General features: G+C 38.4%; 1 long non-coding RNA gene across 1 annotated transcript in view; it reads right to left on the bottom strand.

The window, feature by feature from the left end:
• Positions 1 to 16437, bottom strand: part of LOC137478052 (uncharacterized) — a 115127-nt gene that overhangs the window by 44944 nt on the left and 53746 nt on the right. Inside the window, exon 2 of the long non-coding RNA XR_011001372.1 lies at positions 4396 to 4527. This is a non-coding gene — a long non-coding RNA (uncharacterized lncRNA). The remainder of the gene's footprint in view (positions 1 to 4395; positions 4528 to 16437) is intronic.

Here is a 16437-nt window from a genome sequence, read left to right as displayed (position 1 = left end):
GGGTTGGAGGTTACCACAGGCTATACAACTGAGGTTATAGACAGCAAGCTCTACAGAGCATTGACTGCTTTTATGATTTTATTTTTCTAAAATACTTCTTATCACTAGGGGCTGAGTTTTAACTGACTTCTACAGTGCTACTGTGACATAGCATGACACTGGCATACAAATACAGACATATTAAAAGATGAAAAGAGAAAGCCACAGTATTCCAACAGTTTCACCACTGAACTGTTGTGATGCCAGCCAGTGAACTGACATGTCATTCAAATTAAGCCATTTCTCTGTTTCTGGGGCCCAGCTTACCCACATCCAGTTTTCATACTCAACATTTTAATTTTTTTTTTTTTTAATTCATGACAGTACATGCAGCAGAATTTACTCAGAAAGTGCTACTCAGTGAATTAAAACACAAAAAAGTGGCTATATCCCTGTTTCTGAAATTGCTGATCATATATTTACCTCTGAAATGCACACTCCTGAAAGAATATTAATTGAAAATTCTGAGTAAATAATACCCAAGCCTCTGTTTGGATTATGCTTCCTGACTTAAATGCACTTGCCAAATCTTCATATTTCACTAAATATAAACCAGCAACTTTAAATCCATATCACAAGCCAGGTTATTTTGCTTAGTGATGTCCACAGCAATTCGCAAACCTGTGATTCACTAAATTGTTGGAGATGGCATGTTTTGATCAGGTGGATCAAGTTTTTCTTTGGATCAATCTTAATTTCCATCTTAATTTAAATTATCTTAATGTAAAGATCTTAATTTAAATAATATAGCCTAACATGCTATAAATTGGTCAGTAGAACTAGGTCAATTTATAATTAAGAGGATTTTATCAAGCCAAATGTCTTCAGGGATTGCAGGTATATGCTTGTATAAATAGACAAATTTCTTGCAACAAAATTCCTGGGAACTCTGATATAGGGTAATAACATTCTAAAGATTGTCTTCTGAAAACATGGAGGACACTCAATCTGTGCCACTGCCATCAGAGCTTTCATGCAGCAGCTACTGTTCTGTCAGTAACAACAGTACTAGAATACAAAGGGCAAATTGTGGCTTTTCAACCTTTGACCTGTCTGTGCTCTCTCAAATTATCTTTGCCTCGGTTACTTACATTGATCTCAGCTGGTAGAAGCTCCTGAGCATTTTGTACATCTTAGTACAGAATTCACACAGATTATCCTTCCCACTCAGTCAGATGTGAGCAAGGCCAAGCAACTACATCTGTTTTGCTCAGAGTCAGAACTTCTCCTTGCAAATCTCTCTACGGCAGCTCTTCCAGTTGCTAACTTGTATAAACAGACCATGCTTTGCACAAATTCCCTTGTATTCTGGGACTTATGCTGTCAGACTTGAGCGTGCTTTTCTTGTTTATGGTGTCCTTTTTATTTTTTTCCATGTCTTTTACCAGGTACTATATTGCCTGACAGAGATGAGGGATAGAATAATATCATTCTGTTGTTTTTCTCTGATGCAGAGAACAAGCATATGTTTTTCACAGATGCAGCTAGAGAAAAACAAAGGAGTTACTCAGAGTCTGCCTCAGAGGCTGACGTAGTACCTCTCATATTGCTGCTATTGGATTTTGGAAAAGATGTAAAATAGCCAATACCTGCAGCATATTGTCACAAATCCCAAGGTCTCTCCTCAGCTCTGATAGTGCTTGATCCTAGGTTTCCAAAGTAGTTTCAGGGAATTCAAATCTGCCCATTTTTAAAATGTATCCATTGATATTTACTTACAATACAGGTAAGCATGGCACATGGTACAATGCTTAACAGACTAATATTTGGAAAATTCTTTGAGGTCCTTGATTTATAAGCAAATTTGATGCTTCTAAATAGATGTAGCTGCAACCTACCATCCTCTGTTTGGACCAAACTCAAGACAAACCAGCCTACTAACTGCTAGGACAGGAATTTGCTGGTCTCCAGCAAATTTCTGTCGTTCAGACTCCTCTGCGCTGGGTCCGAGTCTCCGCCTCACTGTTGCTACATTGGGGGCCACATAAAATCAGGACGTTCAGAAGGGTTTGCACTGGGCCTATACATGATGAGTACTCCCCACATGATTTGAAAACAATAGTAAGGTTTGTGTTCCTGCTCTGTTGCATAAGCAGAACATAAGGAGTTTGATCTAATATGATTTTCAAATTAATTTAAGCACCCTTTTCTTCTGAAATCCTTTATTCAAACTGTTATATTTTCACATATCAGAAGAACAAAATGCTTAAATTGTTTTGTAAATTATGCTCTGTTGGAAGCTTTTCAAATCAAAGGCATCTTTGGACTTAATCAAAAAGCAAGGTACCCAAACATGAGATTTAGCAACATCTAGATGTTGACTTGTCTATTAACAAAAGATTGCTATATGCCTATGGAGCTGAAAGCCAGATTTCTCAATTCTGCTTCATCAAGGTACTGTGTCATAGAATGTGGGGAACTCGATATTAATGTACCATGGGTCACTATTACTGTGACAGAATCAGCAGCTTTATTGAAACCACCTACTCTGGCTGCACAGAGTCAACTCTAAGTGTCAATTTACACACACACGTTCTGGTATCTGTACATGGAAGGCCTCATGCAAATCATCAGGGCTGGGTTCTAAAGAGCCAATTTGGCCTTGATTAGGATGAGGTCTGTCTTACTGACTTTCACAGTGCAGTGCTGAATTTTCAGGTTTTGAAAGTGTGTGTGTGTGTGTGTGTGTGTGACAGACCAAGAGACACTATCTCTGATTGACTTGATCTGGTACTCTGTTACAGGTATATATGATTGTGCACATAGAAAGCCATGAATGTCTGCATATAAATACAGATCTTCCATGACTCTATATGTATTATTTAAATTCAAGCAAAAGTACTTTTATTCACAGTGAAGCTAATAAAGAAAGGAGAAAATACTTTCTGATGACATTTCTATATGACTAAAGCTTGTTAATGAATGAAAAGAGCCCTTTCATGAAAAGTTAATTCCTGATAAAAGAGATAAAACTTTTCTGTATGAAAAGTTATAAAATTATTTTTGTTTGTGATACTTTGTGGGAGAGATATATCAGGAAATTTAAAAGAAACTACTCATCTCTTTCTGTCCAAGCACACATGGTGTGTTGCTCCTTACTATGTGAATGAAAAGAAGCTGTATCAGTGTGCAGTCTGCTCACTTCGTCATGAATACAGCTGCAGCTGGCCAGGGATTGCACAGTACTTTGTAAGAGAGTGATAATTTGTAGCTGGAACTCTATGGTTGCTTTATGTAGGAAGTTGGGCAAGATAAATACAGTGATTGCTTCTAACTTTAAAAAAAAAATTAAAAACAACACCCTGGGAGTTTGTACTTCTCAGCTTATAAATTAAGACACAGCAGCACAAAGAGGGAAGGTGATTGCTTAGACTCATGCAACAGGCTGAAGGAGGTGGCTAAGTAAAATCTCATTGTCATGATTCCTATCTGCTAAATGTTGCACCTTGTTTCTTTCAAAGCAAACCCCTATGAAATTAATACCTGTTCACAAAGGAAACAATTGCCTTTGGAACAGCTCATCCCATGTCACATGCTTGATTTTCTCTATTTACCAAGCTTCATAGGCTGCCATCATCATTGCTGGTTCAGCATACTTCTATACAAGCTTTTGCACTTCATAGGAGTTAACTGTAATGGCAAAGGTGCACTGCCCTGCAGCCTCTGCCTTTGTTCTCATTGCAGCAATTCCTTCATCATTATACAGTCAAAAGGACAAGTAACTATGCTGGCCTTTCGCAGGAATTTCCATGCAAAGATCCAAATCCATTGTTGAGAAAGTGTAACTCTTTAGGAATTCTATCCTGGAATACAGTGATGGTCAATTAAGCAACAGAATCATGACTTTAGCTGAATTGCTCCATACACTATATGGAGCACAGTCTTGATACAAAACTCACTGATCTAGTTCCTGTGTTTGAGATAAGGTAGGATGATGAAAATGACTCAGGGCTGGCATAAATGTTGGGACCATTTGGTTCCGTACAACTTCTGCTAAATAAGTTGTACTTAATCTTTTAATCGTTAATGTTTTACTATTGTTCTGCAAATGGTTGAATGTCACTCTGATTCCCACTTCAGAGGTAACAAAGTCATTTATCTTTTGCAAGAGTGGATATGAGATATGAGTGGAGGAGAGGACAAGATCTCTGGTGGAGGCGGACTCATAGTATATGCACTGACAGAAAAAAAAAGCCGTAATGATTTTTACAGTCTGCTGTTGAACCAAACATCTTGTTCCCATAAGATGCTTTGCATCTATCTATAAATAATAACTGTGTGTTCACAGCTGAAATGTAGGTTATTCCATAATGTGTAATACCCTTTGCCAGAGAGAGATAACATCATTTTGCTTACCATACATGCCTCTAGAGCTGAAAAACAACCTGAGTCTCCACAGTACATTCCAGCATTGCTGCTTTTTCAGAAAGAACTTTCCTCTTCCTCTCCAACTTCAGCTTGGTACCTATATAACATAGGCATTGTGCCCTGCAAATATAAAACAAAACAAACTTTGAAGCGCCTTTAACATAACATAACTATTTCATCCTTCTAGCACATGCCTGTGCGTAGATTCCCATTCTGCAATTGATATTTATTGATCCACATTCATGTGATCCAAGAAAAGCTTGACTGCATTGCCTTGTGGTAAAATTATAAGGGGAAAAACTGGAATGTGGGGGAGAAGGAAGGAGGAAAGCCAAGCTTTTATAACTCTTTGTAAACCTGGTTTATGTGAGCCTAGCCAACCCAGGGTCTAAATGATCTGTTACACTTAAGATGTGAAAGGCAGCACTGTTGCTGAGCTGCTGGTGCCTCACAGAATCAAAATATTTCTGCTGAGCTATAATTTAAACAGTCATACTCCAAATATGGGAAGCAACCCCTGTGAGGAAGTATGTTTTCCTTCTCAAAGCACTTTACCTTCAGTGAGTAAACGTTCCTAAGTGTAATAATAAAAGCACTAAAGTTTAGGTGCATTTTTATTTTGTGCTAATATAGCAATCAAAAATGTGGAGTCTCCACTTTGCATTTTTATTCTAAAGAGATTTCAATGTTTTCCTGGAGATGTACATCTGATCAGCATATCCCTATCTGTCAAGAGAATAGAGAGCTCTCCTGCCTTTTTACTTTCATTAACATAATAATTATTATGGGTTCTCAGTCATGATCAGTTTCTTCTTAAATTATCAGACTGCAATTCCCCATTACTGTGCCTTGCTCTGGCATAAAACTCCAAGGAACCATCTACCAGCTGAATGCCTTCTACCTGTCACTTGTTCCTCTGCTTGCCTCTCACATATAGGCTGTATTTTTACTTCTCCTCAGACAGCAAAATCAATCTGAATAAAATAAGATTTCCTAAAACATGAAACGACATTTAAATCCAGACTCCCCATCTTCTTCCTCCTCCACCCCACATAATGAGAGCATCTATGAATTTGGCAGATGATAAAACCACACTGGTGGAAAAATGTAGGCTTTCTGACAGTGGTGAATAGACCCAAGAAGAGTAAAAAACTTGTGCCAGCAATCAGGTGAGATGTCCAAAGATATGAACATCATGATTGTGAAAACCCTGTATGGTGGTGGGTGGAAAGGGGGGCATTTACAACTTTCTAGTGAGTCTAGTATCTAGTGACTACAAAGAATTGCCAAGCACCACATAAATCAGAATAAAGCTGCACTTTCCAAAAGATACATCCACACAAAGTGAGAAGACTTTTCAAGATTTTCAGCTCCTATTTACCAGTCTGTATGCACACTCAAATTCTTCAAATCTGTATTGATTTCATCTATATACCTAAAGAGGTGCCTAGCCCTTGAAAATCTGGCATCTCCTCTGGATGTATAAGCCTTAAAATTCTAAGAGAATTTCTTCCAGTATTGTACTCAAAGGCTGAAAATGAATTTGAAATGGCATATGGCTCACACACAGCTTCTCTGAAAAGAATTTATCCATTACGGGAAAGAAAATGGAAAGAACATCTGGAGGTCTGTTGAAAAAAAGAGTTAGCAAGAATTAATTCAAGATTATTTTTCCCCCAAAACTTCATGTAGGTTAGAGTTTGAAACTACCTCAGCTGAGGCTCAAAACTAAGGTGATGCTCTCCTCACTGGATCTTCAGCTCTGTTCAAAGATGTAATGTAGGATACTGGAGGGGAAGAAGTCAACACACACTGTGAGGATGTTTAACTGGAGTAAAACTCTGGGGCCACTAATTAATTTTTGATGTTTCAAAGTCTTCATGCAGACGTGTAGAGTGGAAGATATGCTTTAGTCAAACACAAAGGTTCTTGGACTCATTGCTCAAGCAATCAGATGAGGTTCTCTGGCCTGTTACACTAAAAGGCCAGGTGACCTAATGGTCCCTCCTGCCTTAAAATCTGCAAATCTAGAATTACACACCACTATAAAGCTTTTGTAAGGGATGGGAGAAAAGAGGCCAAAGAATTACAAAGAGTATTTACAAGCCTGCTGCAGTCATCACTAATGTACATATAATTGGCAAAGCATTTACATCAGAGGCCAGTTGTAACACATCCGTTTATTGAAGGCTTGCACATTTCATTATAACTGAATTACTGAATATATCTAAGCCATTTATAGTGAACTGTGGCAAACTCTAAAATAAAGTAAACACATGTGCAGGGATTATTGATGTGGTATGGCTGTTCTGATACTTAAAGGCATTATAAACGATTTGCAAGGCATTTAATAAAAGTAACCTACATTTGTATAGCGCCTTTTATCCTGAGGTATCCCAAAAATTCTGTACAAACTGCAACTACAACAGCATTATTCAGACTGACACCAGTGAGGCTATTCTGAAGCCACTTGGGTCACAGTGCCATCATGCTAGAGTTGGAATGCAGCTATCCAATCTTGCATCTATAAATGGTGAAGGGAAAGCAGCAGCTGTTTCACAGGTTTCACTGGACCTGACTCCTTAAGGAGCTATTAGATAATTTAATCTGATATTTCATGTTACTTAAGATGTCTAAAAACAGGCAGAGGAAATGGTGTTTTTCCTTACATGTCTGAGTATTGCAGCTCTCAAACCTCACATCTAAGCTTGTCTCGCAACAATGTCTTTCTTACATATTCTGCTTGGAAATAGGGGCACTAAGAGCCCTTGCTGGGATGGTTATTTACAACAACATCTCACTCCTCTGAATTTCCAAGACAGAGTCTCACAGCATGTGGGAATACCTTACCTTCTTAGTCAGCAGTCTTAAAACTCTGTTTGTTGGAAGACAACATGCTCAGATGATTACAGTCACTCCAAGGAAGAATCTTGCTTTCTTCATTATTTACTATTTTATTAATCTTTATTTTTAAAATATCATTCAAAACTCTATTTTATTATTTTGTTTGCTGAAGAAAATATGAAATCAAACTGGAGCAAAAAGCAGTCTCTGAAGACCCCTCCCAGCATGGCTTAACAAAGACATGTGATTTATTGGTGATGATACAACTTTCAATACAGCCTTTTAATTCAAACCTGGTCTCCTTGTGTGTCTTATGGAAGGAAAGACAGATGACTGGGGAGGAACCTTCCAAGCACTCTATGGGGTGCTCTCTTTTGATCATCATAAGATTAGGACTGTATTGGACCAGGTGATGGCACATTACAAAAACACCTGCCTTGAAATGCAGCCATATCCTACCAGTACTAAGTCAAAAGCTTTGGAGAAAGCCAAGCATGCTGTATGAGAACACTCTTCATACCAAATAGATCAACAACCCAATCAGAAAGAGGTGGATAATATATTCACTTTGGGAGATAGGAAAAAAAATATTTTGACCAAAGCTACAGGGTGATAAGCCATTGTGGAACTGAAACAAGATCCGAGCACTAACATCCCTGAAAATGGTATTAAGGCATCTTTAATTGACACTAAATGGTCAGGATATAATTTTAGGTGTCCTCCAGAAACACTACCTGTAGAAGCCCAAAGTCCATAAAACTCTGGCCTCTAACACATCAGCATTTTTTCCTAGCACAGGAAGGATCTTTCTAACAAAACCTCAAACCAAGTACTAACACCCTTTACACATACTTTGTGAGATTGTTGTGTCATAACATAGCATGATGGCTGATGTAGAGGTTTGATGAAGAAAATGGAACTCTGAACTCATCCATTTTCTTAGCTCTCTGAAACTAATCAAAGATATTATTTCTTCCTGAAAACTATGCCTGTTGTATCATTATGTCTTCATCACTACAATCTCATTAGCAATGTAGTCTGAATCCTGCTGTAGCAGTCAGATAGCATACTGCTGAAATTTATGATACTGCATCACTCACTATAATCTGCAATTTAAAAAGTCAGCTTTGTTGGCAAAATGATGTGCTTCACCTATAATATACTCACCCTCATCTAAAGCTAGCTGTTTAGAATACTCTTAATTCACTGTGAATCACAAACCTGGCTTTACAGGCTGAAATACCCTAAAGTGATCAAAGCAGAAGACAGTGAAGGACCTTGTACTTGCATACTGTTAAGATCCTGAGTTATGTAACATTCATGAAATATTTCCCTCTCACTTTCACAAGGGAAAAATCTAGCAAAGCAAATACACCTGGAGTGTTATAGGGTTCTGTTATCTCGTTTTCAGGGGGAAAGATCGTAGATTTTCCATTTTGTGCTCTTTTAAAACCAGTCATTTCTTATATTGCTTTAGATCACAGTTACACAGACAATTTCACTGGTATGACCAAAGAGCTGTGGTGTCTAGCAGGTGGCAAGAATCAGCAGCTGACGGATGTAGGCAGGCTTGGCAGGGACAGGAACAGGAACCCCTTACACTCAGCTGTGAAAGGATTTGTAAAATGGAACTGCAACCTCAGGAACTTGAACTTGCTAAACGCTAATGACAAATCAATGAGAGACTCAGGATATTCTCAGATAAATGCTTTCTCTAGTGCCAAAGCTGACCTAAGAAGTTCCTGCCCTTCCCTGCACCTGCTCTTTTTCTTTCCCTGCAGCATTGCCCATTCCATCACAGAAATGTGTTGGATGAAATTGAAAACTTTTAACCCTGTTTTAGTTCTGGTCTGCAGAGTGGCTCCATGAACTGTTGCAATGTAAGTGAAGCACTAGAATAAAGGGGCGAGGGTGTGTGGGTACTTGGGCAGCATAATTATAACAACAGCAAATATACATCTTCTGACTTTTAATACATTGTTAGATACCATATTTCATCTGATTAAACATTTCCTGAGCATTCATGAAGAAATTCTTAGTTCAATTCAAACGAGGCCCCAAAAGCAGATATTGTGTGATAATCATTTTATCCCTCTCTGGCTAAATGATTTAGTTAAAGAAATAAACCCTAAATTTAGAAAACATTCAAACTCTCAAAACAAAGATCTATCTAACCACTGCTTTTTTCATTGTTCCATATCATTCTATTGCTACCTTTAAATTTCAGTTTTTATCTGTATCTCTCTGTTATCATTTTACACTGCTATCCAGAGATCTAACATATAGATTAATGTGGTTTTACAGCTGCCTCACACAGTCTATGAAATCTCAAACACAGTTGTTTAGACTATGAGCTTGTTTATTCTGGACTATGATAGCTGAATATGCTCTCTGAAGCTAATGTGATTAACTTAGCCAAGCTGATTCATAAAAAAGAATGTCAGGAATTCCTCTTCCAGATGTAGCCTGCATTGCTCAGAAGTTTCTCCAGCAGAAGCACATTTCCCAAGTGCCACCTAACTTCCCATAGATGGTGAAAATCCCAAGATATACAATTAAGGAGGCAGAAGGAGGAGTGGGAGAAGGCAATGATTGCCTTAGATGTGTCCACGCTTAACGGAATTAACATTTGCTGATACAATAGAACCTAAGGAGGCAGGCACATCATTTAATGTGTTAGACTTGCAGACCTTTGACTCTTTTATGGTTAATTAGCCTTTAACTTAAGAAACCCCCCACTTCATAGAACTTCCATCAGCTCTGAATTCAAAGCTTTGCCCTCTCTCACCCTGGCAGTTTACAGTGTAATGATGATTGATAGCCAGATAAAAGCTTTAGCTGGGGCCTGTCTTCTTGCATTGTGCTGGAAGAGAAGTGTAATGATCTACAGCTGCAATGGTTTCAGAACCCATTTTGGTTAATTGTGGCCTTAATTACCCACTTAAGCAGGTTTGGGCCAAATCGATTTTATACCGCTTTTTTCTACAGCAGGTTAAAAATTAACCCTGCAATCTTAGTTGCATTTTACAAGGTCTCTATTCACTTATTGCTTAAAAAGCCTAGTGAATATGATCCCGAGCTGATACTCATGAACTCAAGTAACAAGGAGGAATGATACCTTTTAATGGTAACAGATGACTGCTGACACTTAACTGCTATCAAAGATATACAAGTGACCAAACACCCTCTTATATCTGGTTAGTGAGCAGTATGTGAGATAAACTACCACAAAAACGAAAGCTTTTTTGTTTATACCCAGGAATTAGAGGCAGTTTTAAAATGTGAGGAGAAAACTGTGCATCTACAGCATCAAAGCTGACTTAATTGGTCAAAGTAGCATAGAGATCAGACTGGCAGGGTATTTAGAGCACGAAGCACTGTACTTCTCAAGAAGTTCAGTTTTGCTCACATTGCATAAGGAACGTTCTGTATGAAATGTTTCTAGACAGAACAAAAAGGATCATAAAGACACACTATTGTTTCTGATTTAAAGAACACCCTCCAGAGATAACTTGGCTTTACGCTGTCTCACTGTGCAAACTCCCACATGCAGTGGGAACCAGGCATGGTAAACCTATTCTAGACCTGTTCTTATTGTTCAGATAATGAGAGCAGACAACATCTCAGCATTCCTCCTAAGGGACTGTTAAAACTGTCTTTCACAAAGATCAGTATTTGCACACAATCTGGGCTCCCATGGGAACACTAGTAAACCCACAGAGCTATAGGCACTCCATATCAAGGTGCTGTGGACAGGTGAGGCTGTTGAACTCTGACCTGCACCATAGTCCAGCTGACTGCAATGTACTGCAGACATAACTTCACTCCTGTGCATCTTATGTATCATATAAATCCACAGTACGCCTCATTTATTCTCTTTAATGTGATCCATGATTCTTAAATCTTAACTATAAACCATTCCAAAACCTTCTCTTTTATGTTGATCACATTTCCTAATAAGAATAGCTGTCTCTCCCCAGGTTATAGGCTAGGGTCCAAAGAGCATGTTTATTGTAAATTATAACCTGCTCACAGAAAACCGACAGCCTCAAGCAGAAAAAATCATATACAAGTTCAGCTGACTCACACACAAGAACTGCAAGACATTCTCAAACATTTGCTAGCACAACAGGCAGTGTGGAAGCAAGACAGTAAGGACCAGAAGAAGAAACAATTTTGTGGGTGCAGCTTTGCAAAATAGCTGTTGCTCACTGCTAGAGATGGAAAAGGGATGCTAATCATCCAAACTAACTCCCTAGCAATAACACACTCCAGTGGGTGTGTTTGTACAGGTCTTTTCAACAAAACCTCAGCAAACTGACATATCTGTTCCAAAGGAAAAAGTCAGGTTTTGGCCTGTGCTCAGCAAGTTCTGCATGATGCTTTTGCCACCTCTGTTTTAAGGAAAAAAAGGTGCTCTGTTTTATGCCACTTGACACTGATCTCCACATGCTCCTGCCCTCTGTGAGAGAGAACAGTTGTTTGATGTCAGGAAGACATGTTCATCAGACATTATTTGGATGCACTTGCAGCTGATACTACTTTCAACTCCCATCATAGTTTCCAATTCATTTTATTCCCACTGTATTTTTTATTGTTTGTTTTTCCTAATTTAGCATTAGGGGACTTTCTATTTAAGGGCCTGGAACAGAAGCTGTGATTTGGCATCTCAACAGAAAATTACTCTAGCTATGCTTTGCAATCCCGATGATGAAATCTGAACAGGTAGATACTCATGAGGGTGTTTGTATCTGGGGATTCTTAGTTTTACAGTGTGCAGTCCCTTTGAAGACTAATGTCTTTGTTGATCTAGCTTGCAATATTCAAATTTGCTAGAATTTTCTTCAGTTCTATATGTCATTTTGACCAAGTATCATCAAAAAATAGCAGGAAGTCTGAGGTGCTTACACCTTAAAGATATAATATTCTCCATCATGGCTGGCATAAGTAATGAAAAATACTTGTAAAGCTGCTGTAAACCATCCCCCAAAGCAAGAAAGCTTTTGTTAAAACCACTGAGATAGGCACTGGAATTATTTTGCTGTTCTTCCCTCAGGCTCTTAGCCTCCTCAATAAAATGGTCCATCCTGGAAAATTAGTCAATTCAAATAAAAGTCCTTTGCATCTTGCTGGCAGAACCCCATTAACATGATGGAAATCTTTGGCTCTCTCCAGTGATCAGTCCACATGGAACAGCTCTTGAATGTCATTTCTTCAAAGGAATAGAAGTTACCTCAACTAAAGGAACAGATGTACACATACCTGCATACTCAAGTTCTCATTTAATTTTCTTGAAATAAGCATGGGTTTCATTTTGGATTTTCCAGAAGACACCAACATCATCTTCCTCTTCTGCTTCTAAGTTCAATATTACAGACTTAGCACATTTGTTTTCTGGAGTCAGGAAGGGACCTCACAGCGGACACATAGAGATTTAACTGCCTTTATATTGGAAATGTTTCTATTTAAAATGCAGTTTTTGGTTAGAGTGTTCTCACATGTGCCATTGCCTCCTTCACATAAAACAAGGAGCTTTGATATTCTCATTCATGAAACACATCACCATGCTTTTTAATAATCCCACCACAAAACTGCTAAAGTTAAACCAGCCCCCTGGTCTCTATATTGTTTGATTACTGACACATGCTGTGATTCTGAAATCTGCTTGTGACTTTATCAGGATGGGATGAGGAACAGATTTGCTTAAATTCTTGGCGACACAAGTATAAGGAGGATAAAGGAGAGGTTATTTTCCACCATAACTGTTATTTGCTTAAAAAATTCTTCCCCAAAGCAAAGTTATAATGTGATATCTTTAAAGAACACTACTCCATTCTTTGTTCAAACACCCTTTAACTTCACATCAGCAAGACAGAATCATATTAGCTAGCTAAAGATTCTAAAGATACTGATCAGATTGTTTTAAATTTCACTGAGGCTAGAGCTGGGAAAGGTTAAGATGCACTTCCCTGCAAGAAAAGTAGAACAAGTTTGCTGCCAGGGTAGCCAAAAAAGCTACTATAATGTTGATAACAACTTACTGATTCCAACAGCTACTTTGATGAAGGCATCTCTTTTATTTCTGCAGTCCTGCTGCGGTGGGCTGGAAAGGTAATGCCAAAGGAACACAGTTGGAAAAATATTCCATGAACATAGGAACATTCAGCAGAGAGAGTGAGAGCGAGAAGTGAGTGATTGAAAACAGATGAAGCCAGCTCATGATCACAGCTTCCACTGCTGAATAACTAAGTCCATGTAAAACTGCCAGGCATTTCCCTCTGCCATGTGAGAAACCCCAGGGAAAGCCAAGCTTTTGTCTTCCTTTGACACATCAAGCAGTGAGGATATTATTGACAGATAGAACATCCACAATATACATCATTCCCTTTGGTTCTGGTGAATGTTAGTATATCTTGCCATTTTCAGATATGGGCGAATTATCAGGAAATTATTATGCCAGAAGCCTGTTGCTGCAGATCAACAAGTTCCCCAGTGCTAATTGTGTGGACCTATAGGGTGCAACCTATATTAGAAAATCCTAATAGGATTTTCTACCCATGGGATAGCATATAGGAGAAACACCTCTCCCAAAAGCTGCAGTATCATTCAGATGCAGCTGAGCTTTAGTTTATCACTGAACCACCTGGACCCTAGCAGAATTAATAAACAGTATGTATAGAGTCTGGTAGGTGGAGAATTACAGAAGAACTCCAAAGTTTGGGGGTTTTCCCATACTCTAGGACTTTAAATAATCTTGGAGATGTCACTTCCTGTCCCTAAGTTTCAGCTACTGTATTAAGAGCTACCCAGAAAACAAACTATCTAGCTGAAAGCTAACTTACCTGTGTACACAGAAGTTGCAGTCATGGCCTTCACTACAGACAGATAAGATTTTAAGCTGTTGGAGTTAAGATCCAAGAGCTTTTTGTTCTGTAGAGCACTGCACAGTAATTCATGATAAATCACTCTGAATGCTACTACTGTACAAATGATAACAGTGGTCATCTGTCTGCAGTTATTTAGAGAAAACCAAGCAGCTAGTGCCCCTCATCGAGACACGTGTGGTGTAACATGGTGTACGGTCAGATTTAGAGAATGACACTTTCAGAACTCCTCCTACAACTCGACAGCTTGGTGGAAGCTGGAAAATCAGTTAACCAGTGATTCAGAAGAATACAGGATCATACCCACAAAAATCACTATAAACATTATTCAGCAATGTCACAAATATTTGGGAGAGAAGGAGGGTCTCCCTGTACTGGACCCTTAAATGGCATTCAAAAGAACATTAAAAGACAAGACAAAATGTGATACTTCTCAGAGATGTCCAGGAGAACATACTTATGACATTTCCATCAGTGAACATTACTCCATGAAGGTTTAGTACTTTTTGTGCTTTGGAAAAAAAAAAAAAAAAGAAAAAAAAAAAAAGGCAATAAAAGCTGGAATGTTGTTTTGTGTCTTCTCCTGTAGCAAAGACAGCCAAGGGCATTTCTAAACCTTGTTGACTCACTAATTGGATTCTAAATGGATTTGGCACTAATCTCTAAAAATTAAATATTTTACCTCAGTTTTAATCTCAAATGATAAAGTTATGTAAATTATATCACTTTGTTGTGCAGTGGTGGCTAGGATGTGTCACGTAACCCAATCCACTAGTGAAATGTAATCAAGACAGCAATTCAACAGTGAAGCAAGATGACATCCCTCTTCACTCCTGCTGTTTCCATCCAGCAGGTTTTCAGCTAAATTCAACTTCAACATTCACTATTTCAAAGTAAAACCTTTCAAAGTAAAGGTGTAATTTTCATCAAGGTGCTTCAAAATACCAGCTAGACTATTTCAGACAAGCTGAACAGCCTGAATGAATAAATGCAGTGCATAATGTAGACCACTGGAGGGATCATATGAGTGGCAGATGGAAAGGTCAAGATGCTAACATATTTGTGAACCAAAAATAACAATTTCCTTAATAGAACAAACCAGTAGTACAGCTACTGAAATGCTATGCTCCAAGAAGGTCAGGACATCAGGTTTCACCAAATGATCTCAGAAGAACTGCTTCTAATAATTAAATATTGTTCAAAAAAATAGTTTTGCAACTTAAGGCAGATGGCTGATGTCCACTGATGTTCCCACAGCCTGCAATCATGATGCTCTCAGTTCAATGACTGTTGGAAAAGGGAATGTGCTGTAAAGACCAGTTAAGACATTTGGCTTCAACATTTTTATTGATGGAACATTATATCAATTGAACATGTATTTCTTCCATGGAACTTAAGCTGTAGTCATGATTCTTGATTTAGTATTTTCTGATTTTCTCACTTACATTTCTCTCTTTGAAAGAGAGGAAACAGAGAAATAATTTCACTCTAACGTATTTTTACTTAGTTTAGTTTAAGAATACAAATGAGAGCTATTTGAAAGTTAAATGGAAGCATTTTTCTCATCTTCATGTTCTCACATAAAATAAATTTGTCTTTTTCAGATGACTGCTAGCAACAGAAGTTACAATTGAGATGTATCTTGGCAGGTGAAGACTAACACTGCAGGTGCACCTGAACATATGTGAGAAGGGCTTGAAAGATGAAGAAGGCAAGAGTAAGAGGTAAATGAGAAAGGCAAGGGCATATATCCTATTCCTGTATCTCCTTCTTAAAGGCAAGGACAGTCCCTGAGCTGACAGAGCGCAGTGGCAATTTTTCCTGAGCACATCTGGAGATTCTCATCTTTCAAAAGAAAGAAGGAGATAGGACCCCTCTATTCCTGGTTTCTGGCCACAAGAGGGGAACTAGTTGTGCTATTCAAGGATATCAATATCTTACATTCTCCTCTTGCCACAACCAACAGCTTGTTCTCTTGCAGAAGGTGGCCCTGCCAAGCCAGCTAAAAGAACAGCATATGAAGAAAAGGAACAAGCTGAGGAAATGTTTGGGGGAATGCTGCTGGAAGTTAAAAGACTAAAAATGCCTGGTCCTTCTGCACTGTAATGTTCTGGTTATGTTTTTTGTCCTTACTAAGCACTGTGAGGGATTGCAGTATCTACTCCACTCAAACTCCACTAAAAATCTCCTCCTCAATCTCAAAAACATCTGGCTTGCATGCTGCAAGAAGAAACTTAGTTTTTTCATATTTATTTTTTTTTAATGGACAGGATATTGAACCAGCATGAATGGGGAAAAGAAA

This window comes from Anomalospiza imberbis, chromosome 8, assembly GCF_031753505.1.
Source record: "Anomalospiza imberbis isolate Cuckoo-Finch-1a 21T00152 chromosome 8, ASM3175350v1, whole genome shotgun sequence".
NCBI lineage: Eukaryota > Metazoa > Chordata > Aves > Passeriformes > Viduidae > Anomalospiza > Anomalospiza imberbis.
The sequence above is the reverse complement of the archived record's forward strand: the minus strand, read 5'-3'. Positions and strand labels throughout refer to the sequence as shown.